This window comes from Bombus vosnesenskii, unplaced genomic scaffold, assembly GCF_011952255.1.
Source record: "Bombus vosnesenskii isolate JDL3184/JDL3185 unplaced genomic scaffold, Bvos_JDL3184-5_v1.1 scf7180000013352, whole genome shotgun sequence".
In the NCBI taxonomy this organism is placed as follows: domain Eukaryota; kingdom Metazoa; phylum Arthropoda; class Insecta; order Hymenoptera; family Apidae; genus Bombus; species Bombus vosnesenskii.
In genome coordinates, this window is record NW_022882988.1 from 968,720 (window position 1) to 984,577 (window position 15,858).

General features: G+C 41.8%; 1 protein-coding gene and 2 long non-coding RNA genes across 5 annotated transcripts in view; 2 read left to right on the forward strand and 1 right to left on the reverse strand.

The window, feature by feature from the left end:
* Window positions 1–15,858, reverse strand: part of LOC117236732 (serine-rich adhesin for platelets) — a 60,093-nt gene that overhangs the window by 22,345 nt on the left and 21,890 nt on the right. The gene's annotated exons all lie outside the window — the stretch shown is intronic.
* On the forward strand, window positions 3,384–8,619 carry LOC117236745. 2 transcript variants are annotated; one of them, XR_004493900.1, is made up of 3 exons: window positions 3,384–3,598; window positions 6,865–7,041; window positions 7,589–8,619. It is a non-coding gene; the product is annotated as an uncharacterized LOC117236745 (long non-coding RNA). The 2 variants fall into 2 exon arrangements; XR_004493901.1 differs by having other exon boundaries at window positions 6,865–7,006; window positions 7,589–8,618.
* The window catches only part of LOC117236747, a 123,096-nt gene continuing 116,288 nt past the window's right edge, over window positions 9,051–15,858 (forward strand). The window contains exon 1 of the long non-coding RNA XR_004493904.1: window positions 9,051–10,525. This is a non-coding gene — a long non-coding RNA (uncharacterized LOC117236747). The remainder of the gene's footprint in view (window positions 10,526–15,858) is intronic.

Below are 15,858 nucleotides of genomic sequence, written 5' to 3' on the forward strand. Positions count from 1 at the left end.
GTGAATCGTAAACTCACGATGGTGCCGCGATCCGAGCTTGGACGTTATGACGAATACGAACGCGTGGCTTAATCGAGCGTTAAAATTCCATGTCCGTTTCAATTTTACGGATAGTTTAGTCGAGGATGAGGAAGTAATCCGTGCGCATTTGCAAAAATTTCAATCGCGCCGTGCGACCGCAAGAGAATATTACGTTCTTTCATTCCTCTACCACTCCAAGGCCCTCTTGTACGCTTGAATTAATATTATTAGCGAAATTTTACTAGTCACAAGTTACAAGGTACTAGTACCAGCAAATACTCTTGTACGTGGTACATAGCTCGCGGAAGTATTCAAACATTCGTAGACACGTTCTATGAATACGTATATTACGTGCGTTATGTAAAACATTTTGAAATTTCGAAAGAACAGTTACCAGACTCGATTATCATGGTTATATCATAAAATACAGGAGCGTTACGTTTTACGGTACACTGTGGCGTGTATCGTGTGGCGACGATTAAGACGAGCATTTTTCAGACGACATTTTTCAATGGCGATCGAACGGGAAGAGGAGCTCGACGAAAGGCCCGGCGGGAAGTTGACATTAAGGGTTCCGACCGAGGGAACCGAACCAGCAAACAGGAAAAAGGGAACGAGAAAGAGAGGGAGAGAAAAAGAGAGCAAATCAGTCCGGGAGCGGTAAACAGGAAGAGGACAGGTTGGCTGGGAAATGCGAGTGAGCGAGAGAGAATCGGAAGGAAGGAGGGAGAGTTGGAAGAAGTGGCAAGAGAGAAAAGGGAGCAACGAAAAATAAGAAGAGTGGTTCTCCTCTCCGGTCTAAGAGTTGGGAGCGGGTGGCCTTGAGCAGGTCATCACCTCCGGCTTGCGATGCTGATGCTGCCCGCGCTGGACCATCTTAACTTCTTCTTCTTCTTCTTCTTCTTTCTCTGCTTTTTCCTCTTCTACTTACTTCTCTCGAACCCTCCTCTCCTCCTTTAACCACCTCTTCCTCGCCAATCTTCTTTGCCCTTCTCCTTCTGTCGCTTGCCGTTTCTCCCGCTTTGCTTATTTCTCTTTTTCCTCTTCTCCTTTCCTACCGTTCTCTGTCTTCCTTGCCCTTCCGCTTCATCCTCGACTCTCATTCCTTCCCCTCCCTTTCTCGCGCTCTTTCGTTCGCCATCCTCCTCCCTATTCACGTTCTTTACACTTTTCCACGAACCTCCGCTCCACGGAACAATCCGTCCGAGCTAACTTTGCGGAGGCCGAGCGGATTTACAAACGGACGACGTTCCTCGTCGCGATGTCGACGACGAGAATTCTCTTGCGGATTCGCATCGGAGATGCGCGTACAAACGATAGCTTTTTTCACGAACTTGAGAAATTTAATGAAAACCCAGTATAATCCTTCGATAGTAAGAGGACCATTGGGAATTTTAGAGAATTTTTGATTGGTCGATCGAAATCTTTTAGTGTTATCTTTGGTATCGAGTAATCTTACGATTCCTTTCTCCATCTTGCGACGTCGACTTTCATCGTAGAAACCCACGTGGAGGGTAGATACAGTTTTAACGTCGTTCCTTCCCATTCCTCGAAGGTGTCACGACGTTCCGACCACATTTCCCCATCGCTGTCACGAACCACACGGTTGCCTGCGTTGAACCCCGCAAATTGTCGAGTGTAGCGAGAACTCTCTGTGTCGTGGCAGGGGAATCGCGCAAATTGAGTTTGACAAAGTGGATCATCGGGGTCGGCCTTTCAAAGACGTAATAACGCTGAACGCGTGGCTGTGTGGTCTGCAGCGCGTAAAAATTGGACGTCACTCGTACAGCTAGCATTCTGGTCGAACATCTGCTGTACCTCGCAATTTTGTTCATTTCAGGTTTGCCAAAGCACCACCTCGTCTTGTTCCTATACGAAACTCGATAATTTGCTTCGACCGATTGTCGGAACAAGATTTCGTGCCTGGCTGACTGAAACGGGAAGAAAGAGAATCACGCAAATGGAGTTTGACAAAGTGGATCGTCCGTACCGCCTCTGAAACGTAATGGTCGACGCGTGGCGATGTCAGTCTTTGCAGCTACGACGCCGGGACGAAATCGTTTCGGTAAAAATCGAATGCAACCAGATGGACCGGTCTCCGTGCATCGAGTTAAGTGAATGAGAAAGATAAACATAATAATTACGGCAAATTGCTGGCTGCCGCTGAAAAGCGCATCGTGGAGGACCGGCACGTTACAAGAGAGAGGAACTCGGGCGCCGCTAAGTATCAACGCCCCACTGTACGCCGCCCAGTGAAATCAAAGTAGCTTAAATCGGTGTATCACGAGACTCGTGAGGATCTCTTAAGCAGACTCACGTGTAGCCTTAAGGGATGGATTCTTACGACGGAAGGGAAGCTGCTGGAGAGAAGAATTTGGCGGATAAGATACACGAGGATGTAACTCGACTAAATTTTATTATTCTGCTAACTTTATTATTACGATAATAATTATTACGATTGCCTGCTTACCATACTCGGATAAGATTGCTTCGATTTATATGATATTAAAATTCTTCTATCTTATCGTATAATCGTCTATTTTTTTCTGCGATCTTGGTGCGTCAAAAACTTGTTTGATATCTGAAATTTCTTAGCGGAAGACAGTGGAAAGAAATTCGATGAGGCGAAGGAGCGGCTGACCGGAAGTACGTTACTCGCCGCGTGGGTCGATACTGTTGGAACATCGGTACAGTGCAAACAGCTTCGATAACAAACGTGCCCACTCCCACAAGCTTGTTTGCAGTTAAGAGCGGTGCGAGGGCTTACAGGGAGATACCTGTTACCCCGTCGCTTATTTCCCCTTGTTCCCAGAACTCCAGTCGAAATTCGCGACATAACTTTCCGGCTGGTTGAGCCTAAGTTAAACGCGCGTTAATGCAGACGTCGCGTGGGATTCTTTAATCGTAAACTCGTTTACGATAGGTTTGTGAACGGCAGAGTGGCAGAGGCGTGTGCTGGAGTTTGCGTTGGGTATTCTATTCTGGTAAAAGCGTGTATTACGAGCCGGCGTAATTCTCATGATGTAGTTCGTTGTACGGTGAAATCACCGGCCCGTAACACGGTCACGAAGCAACACGAGCGTTCTTGTAATTATTAACTCGTCATTAATTAGTATGAATTCAATTAAATGGCCAGAGCAACCGGCTATTACCTGGCCAATTACAGAATCGAATGATTGAAAGACACATCAACGATTAGATAATCCTTAAAGCGAGCCAGAGCCACCGCACAGGATCGGTTATATTGTTCCACGATAGAAATCAACCACGCGTTGCAATCATCGAAAGTAGATTGCAAGAAGTAATCTTAATTGCAATATGACGTAACCAGATAATTTTTTATGTTTCAGCCGTTTCCACGTTGCGTCGTACTAACTTTTCCAAGTTTGATGCTTTGAACTTTGATCTATCGATCGTACGATGATATGACACGTTCGATTTATTATTTGCGTCATGATCGATAGAAATTGAAACGTTCTTTTACAACTTTCACCCGAACTGAACTGACGTTCGTGGATCGGAACGTTTCAGTGATAGCCATTCCATGCTCAAACGAAGATCGTAGGCGAAAAAAATGGTAAATATTTATTTTTTCATTTATTCTAATCATTTAGATTTCTTTTGATTTTAACATCGGTTTATGATTAGTCAGGGAAATTTTGACGAAAGAAATAATAGCAAATATGATGCAAGAGGAAGAAGCAGTACGATATTCGTAAATGTCATTATAATTGTTGATTATCTCAAAAGATAAACACATCATATCATTTTAAAAGATTTTTCTATTTTCACAGAAATTATTTACGGATCTAGAATTAATTGTAAAATCGAATATTATGTTATTGAAAATGATATTTGAAATAACGTAACTTCGAATATGCTCGAGTCCATAATTCGCACGACCAATTGTAGAACTGCTTCTCTGTGCAAAATAGCTACGTAATGTGATTTATACTCTTGGCCCGTAATCTTCAAACGCAAAGCTTGGATACACGTGACGCGTGATTCGATCAGGGTTACGATTTCCGATCCCAGACGGACAATCGATCAATTAAGCTCGTTTGTTGTTGTACGCTCCTAAACGTGTAACCAATATTGATTCAACGACGATAGACACGCTTTACAATAGACGGAATGGCACGTAGCATCAATCACGATAGAAATTATCGCGTTGCAGGCGTATCGTTAACGCTTCCGAAATCCACGGTCGAATCTATTCTCGCCCCGAGGTAATCGTGGAGAATTGCAGCGGTTTGAACGGGTGTGCGCGTGCACGCGATACACCCAGCCCCTATGACCCTGCTGAAATAATAAACGCTCTCATGATCGTTCGCGCGGCTAACAGAGTGTATCTCGCGAGTTACAGCGAGCAACGAGTAGTTGGCGCCTACCCGATAAACCGACCGACCGACCGACCGACCAACCTCGCCTCCGATCAACACATCGCCGCGTGTCGTACGGAAATTTAATATGCTCGTACAAGACCATATACACATGCACTATGCCGGAGATGTATTCGATGAATGAACTAATTGTGCGTTCCACGTCGCGAATTCTACAGGATGATGCCACTTGCTGGTCAACTCAAAAGCAGTGCCGCCGAACTTATTTTCGGTTTACGTATGTATAGGTACAGTAGTGTGCAGAAGTCTCGAGTCATGCATCGATATGTAGCGTGTTTACAGTAGCGGATAATATTTCTAATATTAGAAATAGCGTTTCTACAACGTTATGATATTCTTTAGAAAGATATTCTTAGATATTTCCTTTATCGCGCCATTCGTTTGTATCATAGTTTGAATTAACTTGCAGAGGAAAATACCTCATCACGGATTTTAACGAGATTACGATGTTTTCTTGTTGATACCTGGAAACAAAATAAGCGGTTGGATCGGAATGATCTTGGGAAACATAAGATAATAGAGAGAATATCTCCAAAAGAAGGAGAGATCAGTAATTTTTTACAACACATTGTACTTTGAATGTAAATTATTTATCAGGGTACGATGAAAATGTCGAGCTTGAAGACGAGCTTTCTTAATCGGTTGGGATGCTATATTATAGTTTCTCGTTATATTCGATATTGAATGAAGTACAAAGAAGTTATTGTCTGCAGTGGTTATAAATAACATTGCGATGATATTCGTGCAAGATGATAATATTGGAATAAAATTAGCGTGCAGTAATATTTCATCCGTGATAACAATTGAGGGTTAAATGAGAAAAATCAGTGACGGAGATAGGGACTTTAACGAAGTTGTAATCAAGTGTGCGCCTGGCTTCTCGGGCAAACAGCAACGAAATGAGACGGTAAATAGTTTGAGGCAGGTGTACCCCATCTGCAGTGTCAGCTGCCAGCGGCCGAAGCCCTTGGCATGGTCTACCTTTGAAATTCGAAAAATATCCTGTGCATGAGCGAGCGAGCGGACGATCGAGTAAACGGGCGACAGCTGTTGCGATTTTCTGTGGGTGGCGAGTGAAAGTGCAGCTTCGAGGTCAGTGCGGGAGACAAATTGAATTTTTGTAACCACATCCTTTGGTAAATCCGCTTAAGAAAAATTTGAGCCGATTTTGCTGTCCAAAGACTCGTACGTCCATCCGTTCGAATTATTATTTTCTTTTATCTCGCTGAACGATTTGTGAATAGGATGCAAACACAAAGATCGATCGACTCGAGAATAACTCAGCGTGAATAACATCGAATGATGTGGAGAACTGTGAATGAATGTTTATGCTATTAATAGCAGGTGAGAAACGATTCGGAGATTGTACATGGAGATTTGGTATGCATGTGCATGGTGCCATGTGGAAATTTAGTTGCACGTAGCAGGAATGTGTGTTGTGTGAAAGATTCTTAACCCTTCGCGCATAGAATTTTAACGTTTCTATTCAATAAAAAATCAATTTCATGAGAACAAATTATCGATTGTTAAATTATCATCTACGATTGCTTTCTTAATTTTATAATCTACGCAATCAATGTGTTAATATTTCTGGAACAATCGTTTGAACGATTATGCACGATTGCTCGAAAAAGTGATCACGAAGAGGAATTCAGTTTTTGAACCGTACCGTGGACTGTAATTAAAAAATTGATCAATTTCCTTGTCGAATGAAATGTTTCATCAATTTGTTATCGAACAAATTAAGATAGTAGCCGATCGTTTGAGCTGTTATCATTATATCATTTTTACGTTTGATGTTTTATTACTTTCAAAACGGAACGTTCAAGTATAATGTTTACATAAATTGATTACGCGAGAATGTTGTTGAAAACGATAAAGTGTTGTTTATAATTTATTTCATTCGATTATTTACAACACTCGTACGATGCTGAAAAAATAATGTCAACACAATTGGGATTTCGGACGCAAGTGGTTGATCTTGTTGCCAAGAACACTTTGAATGTTTAAAAAAAATCACGAGCATACAGTTGAAGCTAGAAATCAAGCGCGTATCAATAACGATTATTTCGTATTTTTCTCAAATTTAAGAAATTTTCTATTAATAGAAAGGTACGAGTCAGTCGAGAATGATCCAAAGAATGCAGTAGATTTAACAGTGCAATAAGAATCGAGAGAATTCTGTGTGAATCACCAAAGAATCTCGAATAATAATTAGAATTCAGAGGAACAGAGTCGGAAAGAATTGAATCATCCTGAGTAAGAATTATTATGGAATCAAATTGTCATTCTACTACTTCTATTTCATTGTTAAATATAGTTTGCACTGCCTTGTTTTATATTTAAGAGGTAAAATTCTGTCTACCTCATGCTACATTCCTACAATTTATAGTTGGAACAGTATTTGTAGCAATATAGCGGTCCCCTTTTTCGTTTCAAGGCGAGCTTTTTCGTCGATCTGGATGGAAGCACCCGGTCCAGGGGAGGAATCTTTTTTTACTCGCGATGCTGCACACTGCGCGCCTCTCTAATGTCCCACATCCTGCCGCTGAAAGCGTTCTCTCGTCATCAAATACAGAATCGTAATTTTTGAGTCTGCTAATTGCTCCGTATCCGGGTAACTTGAAAGCGGTTTTCTCCTTAACGGTGTTTTATTTAGTATGGTACTGCGATGACGCGATCAGTTCGTGACTCAGTTTCGAATTATTCGATAGTCAATGATTCATCCGATTATGCGAAACGCCAGACTTCGAGATGTTTTTTACGTTCTAATTCATTACTGGAAATTAACGACATCAGCAGCTGTTCGATCGTACTTTTTTGCCAGCTTCGAGGTCAAATTGTTTCGCGATCACGCAATTAATATAAGTAGCGTAGACCTGTCTCGTATATTTTATTGGCTTAGATGTTTGAAGAAATATTTTTTCAATTGATTGGTCGATCAATCAAAAGATGTTTGAAGAAATATTTCTCCCATACAAATAATAGCCTTTATTCGATCAGTCGGAACGAAACGAACCTCTGCGGCGAACTCTTGTCGTGTGTTATTAGCACCGGGATGTGAGTTACTAACGCAATTCGCGCCAAGTACTTCCAACGTACCAGTTGAATAAATACGAGGAAATCGAGGAGCCAAGGAAGTAAATATTTAAATACCTTTTCAGTCACGAATCGAGCGGTTCCCGTGGAACATTTGCTAACTGTGGTTGGTTGAAGAGTAACACGATCTCCTGGATCCAGTCGCTTTTAATATCTCTTGGGCTTGTTCACGATTTTCGGAGGACAGCACTAACTCCCGTCGAGGAATCAAACACTTTGCAAATCGACTGTTACGTACAAGACAAAGAAGTTTGTAGTCACGATTTAACTATGATTTCCGTCTTCGTGATTCATACGCAGTGTCAACTTCTCACAATAGTCGTTTATTCGTGTCAATATTTTCCGCTTATATACATCGAATAGAGTATAATCTGTTTACAGTTTCGAAGATCTTAGACTTGAAAAACTGATGAAGTTTCACTAGTATAGATATTTGTAACCCGACGGATTGTTCATTCGTTAATCTTTCTCGACTATCCACGGAAAATGATAAATTATTGAAAAACACAATAATCAACGAATACAAACAAGTAAGAAACAATAACAAAGAAAAGCACGGAAATAGGCGGACGTGGATGACGCGTTGGACGCGAAATTTGTTGAAAAATATTTTGACAAGTGTTTGACGTTCAAATTCGCAAGGCAAACCGGACGAAGGCCTTCGCAACGTTTTGACTCGGAGCGTCGAGAAGAGACTGGCGAACGCCTTTCTGCCTCTGCCTGGGACATCGCTGGGCATCCCTTTCCACCAATGACGAGGCTTCCTTACTGGTCTCACGGAGAGACTGTGAGTACCTTTACTCTTGATAGGTTACCTTCGAGTTAACTCGATAGGATCGTAAACGTGCGCATGCATATAAATCACTCTTTCGATCTTGGAAGTTGCAAGGATTTTTGGACGAATCTCGGTAACGGAGTCGGCCGAGATCTGCCGTCGAGAATCCAGGAAGTTTACGAGAAGCGGTCTCGAACCGATTCTATTTCGGAACGGATCCCTTCTTGCCGTGTAAATCTGTTTCATTTATAATTCACTGTATAAATCTATTCTAAAACAGAAATACTTGTATTGCTACTTATCAAAAACATGCTAGAAAAATAAATACGTATCTTGTATAAAATAATTGTAACGTTCCTTTTCAACGTTGCTGTTCAAAATTAATTGTTTGTTTAATATATTTGTATTTGTATTGTTTAAATAGCATTTGCAATGCTTCCAACATAACTAAAAAAGTTTGGGCACAATTAAACAGTTATATTTAAACTATACTGTTAGTTGCTTTGTACGATCTTTTGTTTTATATGTGTAGCGTGGTTTTGTGGTTATAGGAAAAACTTCTAAAAAATGTATAATACAGTGATGGGTGTAAATATATCGCGGATTTTGTAATTGGAGTCGTTTCGGCACTTTGGTCATAAGTGGGCTGCGAACTTTTACGGATTTACAGAAAATTTGAAAATGTAAACATGCACGGATTATAGGTAATACGTAAAATTGCAGTTTACTTATAACTTTTAGTACTATGTAGTTTATATTTGTATCTTCTTATATCGCTACTTGGCATTGACAGTGGCACACACTCAAAAAATGTAAATTCTAGAAGGAATGTTTTTAAAAATTTACAAAGAAATCTTCGTACGTCATTTCGAAGATATTATAAGGCTGACTTAACACAAGATATGCCGATATTCACGAAAGCAGTACAACCTTCCACTTTTCGCGTCACAAAACAAAAACGAGCTAACAGTTGTTGTAAAACTAAGGCTTGGTTGACAGCGGCATAACTACCTTTGACGCAAAACTGCTGGAATTACAAGTATGCCGTTTTACATGATAAAAGTAAAAACATAATACAAGACTTTTATTCGATAACAGCAAATTTGACATTTTTTGAGTTGTGACACTGTCAATGCTAAGCATCAATACAGAAATTCCTTCATACATAAAAGAAATGGTCACCAAAGATATTCAAATTTGAACAACGATATTGGAGCGCATCGAGTGACCAATAAGACGTTAGGTCGCACGAGACGCATCGCAGATGCGCCGCGGATATCGATTCGCTGCGATATATCGATTGCGCGAAACAATTATTGCCAGTGCAGCTGGACGCGTGATACCTGGCACAGGTTAGAAGCGTATCGAATCGATTTAGAGAACGTGTTCCTTCTGCGTGTACCATGGAAAAAAGCGGCGACTCTTTTCTTCACGGTGCGTTATTGTCCACCAGCGAGTGCAAGATCGAACGTCGATAACTCATTTCGATGGCTGAACGAGTGCCGCCGCGCCGTGCACGCACAATGCCGCGGTTCGCGCAGTCGAAAAAAGGTAATTCAAGTTACACGATCCTTTCGACCTTGTATCTGCGTGTTCGTTCGTTGATCGCGCGTGACCCATGGCGTCTTCCTCTTCGCGATGGAACGCAAGATCTCTTATCGAGAGTCTGATCTCGATCGTGTCGCGGTTTTCAAGGGAATGACCGTTTAACCTTACCAAACTCGAGGAACCAGCCTTGACGCGACGTTGACGGGTCGGTTAAAGTTTCAAAGCGATTCTCGTTTGTAGATTTTCCCGCGATTTCTCTTATCCTACGTTTTATCTACAATGTCACTCTTTCCAAAAGGTACGATCGTTTAACCTTACTAAATCCGGAGGACAGGCAGCGCCACGATGTCAACATTCGAGTTGATGTTTTGTCTTGGTTATCTTTTGCAAATTTCACTCTGACGTGACATAAGTTACATTACGTGTATCGTGTATTGTTATGGCTTAGCGAGTATGGTCGTTTAACCTAAAAGAGCAAGGTGGATTTCACGAAGTTTGACAGGAATGTCGAGGTTTCGAAAGAATGATATTATACAAGGTTCTTCTACGAAAGACGCTATCGATAATGTATTATTCAACGTCTGCGATTCTTGACCACGGGAACAAGGAATTTCGAGGACCTACATACATGCACACCGTTTGTTACCTGGTTGGCATTGCGACGTGAAATGTTTCACAGGTATGTACGTATATGTAATACTTTAATGTTGCATGCGTCTCGAGTTATAATTTCAGGTTGTCGATGTGCGCGCTTCATAAATGTTTCATGACGCTAGGATTGAATAGAATCGTCTTGCAACTGCGTTTCGGAAAGTTGCCGATGTCTTCGCCAATGTCGATTAGCATGTGCTTGTTTCGAAATATGCGAATACTTGATCATTATTCTATATACATATCGAATTGTTCTTTTCTATACAGCAGCTACTTATACAATCGTTAGCTGTTCATTGGGGGAACAATGTTTCATGCAAAATAGTTTGAAGAATCGAAACTATAGTTGAAGTTAAAACAAAATTTCTTTACAAATATAAATTATCTTAGTCGAATCGTAATCTCTATGACGATATTATGAGGCAAGGATCTCAGAACCCCTTTTGATATATACAATTATGTACCTTAACAAAGACAGTGATGCTAGCGACCATATAAGTGGATACAAGTATTTCTGATAGCTTAACTGGAATTATTTTTTGTTTATGAACATAAATATATTTCAATGTAATTAATATATATATTATCTTCTTCAACATTATATTCTCCGACGTAATTCTGCAAGCTTTCTAAGAACACTGAAGAATTCTACGGATAAAAAGCGTCTCGTTTCCGTTGGTTGCGGAGCAAGTTCGCCACGTAACTTTCATCGAAACATCTCGGTTGTAATTAGCGAGCGGGAACGAGCGACCTTGTCCGGACAAGATCTCGTCCGCGTTCACGATTCCATCGATCGTCCCCGGGGCCACGAGGACTTCTCGGTTTCTTGCGTCACGTCGTTTCCCTCGGTCGCGCGGATTCTTCGAATCTCGGGGTCACCACCTAAAAAGAATCCGCTCGATTTGGGAAGCGGATAACGACGCGAAATGGTGGGGGTAAGAAGCGCCCTCGGGTGGATTTGAGCGCCACTGACAAGTGTTTCGCCATAAGGCGACTGGAGTCGAGTGGCCGGTAAAAAAGAAGTTAGCTGGCCTTTGAGGGCTCGAATTTCCTTCGAGTTCGGGCCATTTGGGCTCGAGGTAGCGCCTGAAATTGAAGCTGATTGCAAGGCACTTATACATACTACCTTTTTTAGTTAAAATGTCCCATAGACATATTGAAATATTTGACATTCCCTGTATTTTTTTTTTACTCGTTAATTTTGCTCTTCTCATATTCTAAATGAACATTACTGACATATAAATAATTTTTAAATATTTGATTTTAGTATTTAATACAACTTTACTGTTCTTTTTGTATTCTTATCCACGTTCTTATTACGAACAAAATATCTTCAAAGAAAGAAAATATTTAACGAGAGGATGTTCCTGTTATTCCTGATTTTTGTCGTATTTTGAGTGATAGGATTTCCCTTGAGTTCGCTCGTACCATAAATTTACACCTATTACGTGTAATTATATCTTGTTAGGCTATGGTTACAGTAGCAACGTGCTCCGATGAACTGTCGTTTCAACGAATATGTTAGAACAATCAAATCTTCAGTAAACATATTAAATGTTAATAGATTTCTGCGAATATATGTATTTCGGTCTTCAGATACATATGTATTTGATACATGGAGAACAATTCTGCAGAATCCACATTCTCTGTATCCATAGCCGTATACGCTCACTCGTTTCAGCTAACGTTTTACGATCCAATTTACAAGATATTTATTTTACGAACACATGAAATCTTCTTTGGCCTTGTTTTATCATCGATGTTATTTTATGTGTTTGGAAAGGAAACGCAAAGTGCTTATTCGTGTTCCTCTTTGTCGTACGAGCATGTTTCCAGAGCGCAAGGTTACGAGAGAAACCGACCACGATTGAGTTTTCACGTTATGTGGTAACACGTAACGTGTACGAATTACCGCTAGCCAGGATACATTTGCATGCGCGACGCGCTAGTTGCTCCGATATCCCTGACAATGACGAACGTGACGCAAATGACAGATGCATGCTTGTAAAAGCCGGCTCATTGTCACGCAATGTGTACGACCGTTTAAATTGTATCCAGAGTTTTGTACCTGTCGAACGGGACCGCCGACTGTACAGAGAATAATCAGAAACGCGTTGGTTAACGGATTCGCGAATATGAATTGGCTGCTTTGGATGTCTTCCATTGCCGAAATACTCTAGCGAATAAAGTAGAACTCTATTTATATGAATTTCGTACGTTTCGCCTCCTATGAATTGGATCCATCTATTCGAGTAGACACTGATTTCAGCTGTTCTTTTCCGCTACAGGTTCGTACAAACGGTGTTCCATTATGAACATTTTTTGAAGAGAAAAAATATTATCTCTACGGAATCGAATATCTCTGCAGTGAGAATTATCGCGTAGAAGAAGTTTTAGAATTGAAAATACGCGAAATCCTGTCGTTCCACGAAGTGCGTTTCGCTAGTCGTTCAAAGTCAAAGTTGACTTTGAAAAGGAAAATTCCAAGTGGCGGCGGCATCTCAAAGGATAGTCACGCGCGGTTGATTAGTTGGCGCAAGAATGTTGACTGTGCAAAGCTGCGCGTGGGAAACCGGAGCGTACGTGGCGGAAGAACACGCTAGGAGAAAAGTTGCGATTCACTTATGATCAACGCTGTTTGACGCGTAATCCGTCACGGACGATCGATGAAACAAGATCACAAAGAAGAAAACATTGAAAACGAAAGTTCCCATGACACCGTTCCGCTCGATATGCAGCCGGATGTTCAGTTAGCAGCGATAGGACTTGAGAGTCATGTTTTATAAGAATCGATCAAGTAAAGGATCGCAATTTTTTCAAATTTACAAGGAAAGCTAGTCTACGCTAATACCATCGTCTTTAGTACGATATGACAATTGCTTACGAAGGAGTTCGTATACTTGTAGATACTTTTTATGGATATACTATATGTGAATGATCATATTGGTCTAGTATATCTGAAATTTATAAGGTATTTAGTACAAATATATATTTGACGGAAATCACGGAAGTATTTAAACAGTGTAATTATTCGTTGTATTAATAAGTCTAAATATTCAAAGAGACATTTTCCGATTGCTTTCAAATTATACCACGACAGTAATGGCAGTCGTGTCTCATTGTCAATGAAATTTCAAAATATTTTACACGTATAACACGCATGGTAGAATGTACGCACATCGAAGTTTTCCACGTTGAGTGTCCAAATACTTTCCACTGAACCACTGTAAGAAATTCGCAAGGTAGTCTCGATAGGTATCGGTGTGGTACCTGTGGTACCATTCCCAACGCTATCAGCTAGGAATCGGTGACTACCGCTTGGTACATAGTAAATTCTTTGGAGGCGAGCAGGCGACCGGAGTCCACACGGTGGTCGCGTTCTAGAAGACGTGCGCGAGAGAGCGAGCGCGGACGCGACAAAAAAGAAACCGGTCGAGCTTCTTCCGTTTCGCGAACGGGGGAGCATGGAAGGGTCTCGCGAGTTCAAACTTGGCGCGAGCAGCTCTATAAATGCAGAAAGAGAGAGGGGAGGAGAGTGAGAAAGAGAGAAGAAGCCGGACCTCTCTCTGGTATCGGTGTGGAATGCGAGAATCTGCACGGCCTCTGCACGAATTCCTCGTGCGCCCCCGAGGGCCGAAGCAGTCCTTCCAATTAGAGCCAGCACACCGAGTCCAACGGGATCTTTGCAATATCCCATCGTATAATCTCCGTTTCCGAGATAACAAACAGAGCTGTTATAAGCGTGAAATAAATATCAGTTCGTTCGCGGCTTATCCGAGGTCAGATCGAACGCGCGAACAACCACACGATCGGTTTCTATTAAGGTGCATCCTCACAAGGTATTTGCGAACAGTTCGTAACAGTTCTACGTCTGTTCGTGGTCGCGCTATCTGCCCGCGAACGCGTTCGTGCTGAGAAGTTATAGATTGTTTCTAATATTCACGATTCATGAAAACAAAAATTGAAAATTCTTTCGCTTGTCTTTTCATCAAAAAATCCACGCCCTCTTCTCGGTTAAAGTAAGTGATCCCAATCTTTCGAACAGTAACGATAATAACAATTTAATTTTTATTTCGGCTACCCTTCGTACTTTTTGTACTTGAAAGAATCATACTGAACTATACTGAACCTATACTGAAACCTTCGTGATTATGTTAAACCTTAAACCTTCGAGTTAAAATGTTTGCGAACATATCGCGAGCACCGTTCGCGAACACGTTCGATAGTGAGCAGTCGTCTTAAGTCGCGACTCTGTTGCTCAGAGTCTCGAGCAATGAGGCAACTTTTTCAGCGATAAAGCGTTCCGAGGCGACCGAATCGAAGGTTATCGACGATAACTCGTCGTCCTCGCGAAAGAAACCGATCTTTTCCCGGTGTCTAACAGGCGTTCGTGCAATGTCGCCGCTATAAGCGGAGAACATTCCGAACCGGAGAAAAATTCCGACTGATTGCTCCAGGATCGTACTTGTACGGTATACACGTGCAGGATTGCGAACGTCGTCAGTGGATGAGCTGGTGCTCGTTCTCGCGGCTACGTTTTAGCGCCTGGAGTGCAGAGGCCGAGTTACTGCCACGTCGACGATAAGTCAGTCGAACCACGATTTCCAGTCGAAAGAGTATAACTGTAAAGGGATGTTTCCTGCCTCGTTTCCATTCCAAAGAATCGCCTTCGCTGTAAAGCTTATTTCTTTGACCGAAAATTTACACGAATTGCTTCGTGCAACGCACGACCGAACTTGATCCACGCATGGTTCGAACGTTGCTTCTATATGCTTCAAATGTCCATGCGCATCCTTGCAAGCATACGAAACACGTGCGTAACTACGATATTTAGAGATAGCGACGAGCGCGTGGCATCGGATCAGTATGCACGCAGGAAGTCTACGGTGAACACCTGTGGCCTGTGGCACAAGGTGTTGCCGCCGACGTATCGGTGACTCTTGGAGGGCGCTTTGCCTTCATTATGCATTCGTTTAGACGAGACGCGCCACTGTCGTCCATACTAATTGCTCCTTTACTGCATTCGGTATTTGCAAACGTTGTTCGAAACGCGAGATAATACCATGAATGAGAGTATTCGGCCTTTGATCGCACAAGCATCGAGCGACCGTAATTTGTTTCCAACGATTCGATCGTCGAGATATTCGATCACGAGACGCTATATCGATTCGATCGTTTCTTTCGATCGAATTCAATCGGATTACCATTGGCGTTGAATCGTCGACGACGGATTTGCCCGGTGAAATCGTTCCTCTCGTTACAACGCGATTCTTCGAATTCCTCGGGGCATGGGGCAGCCGCCTGTTTGCATGAGTTCAAGTATGACTTATCGAAGGTAATCGAATCGATGTCGATGCTCGA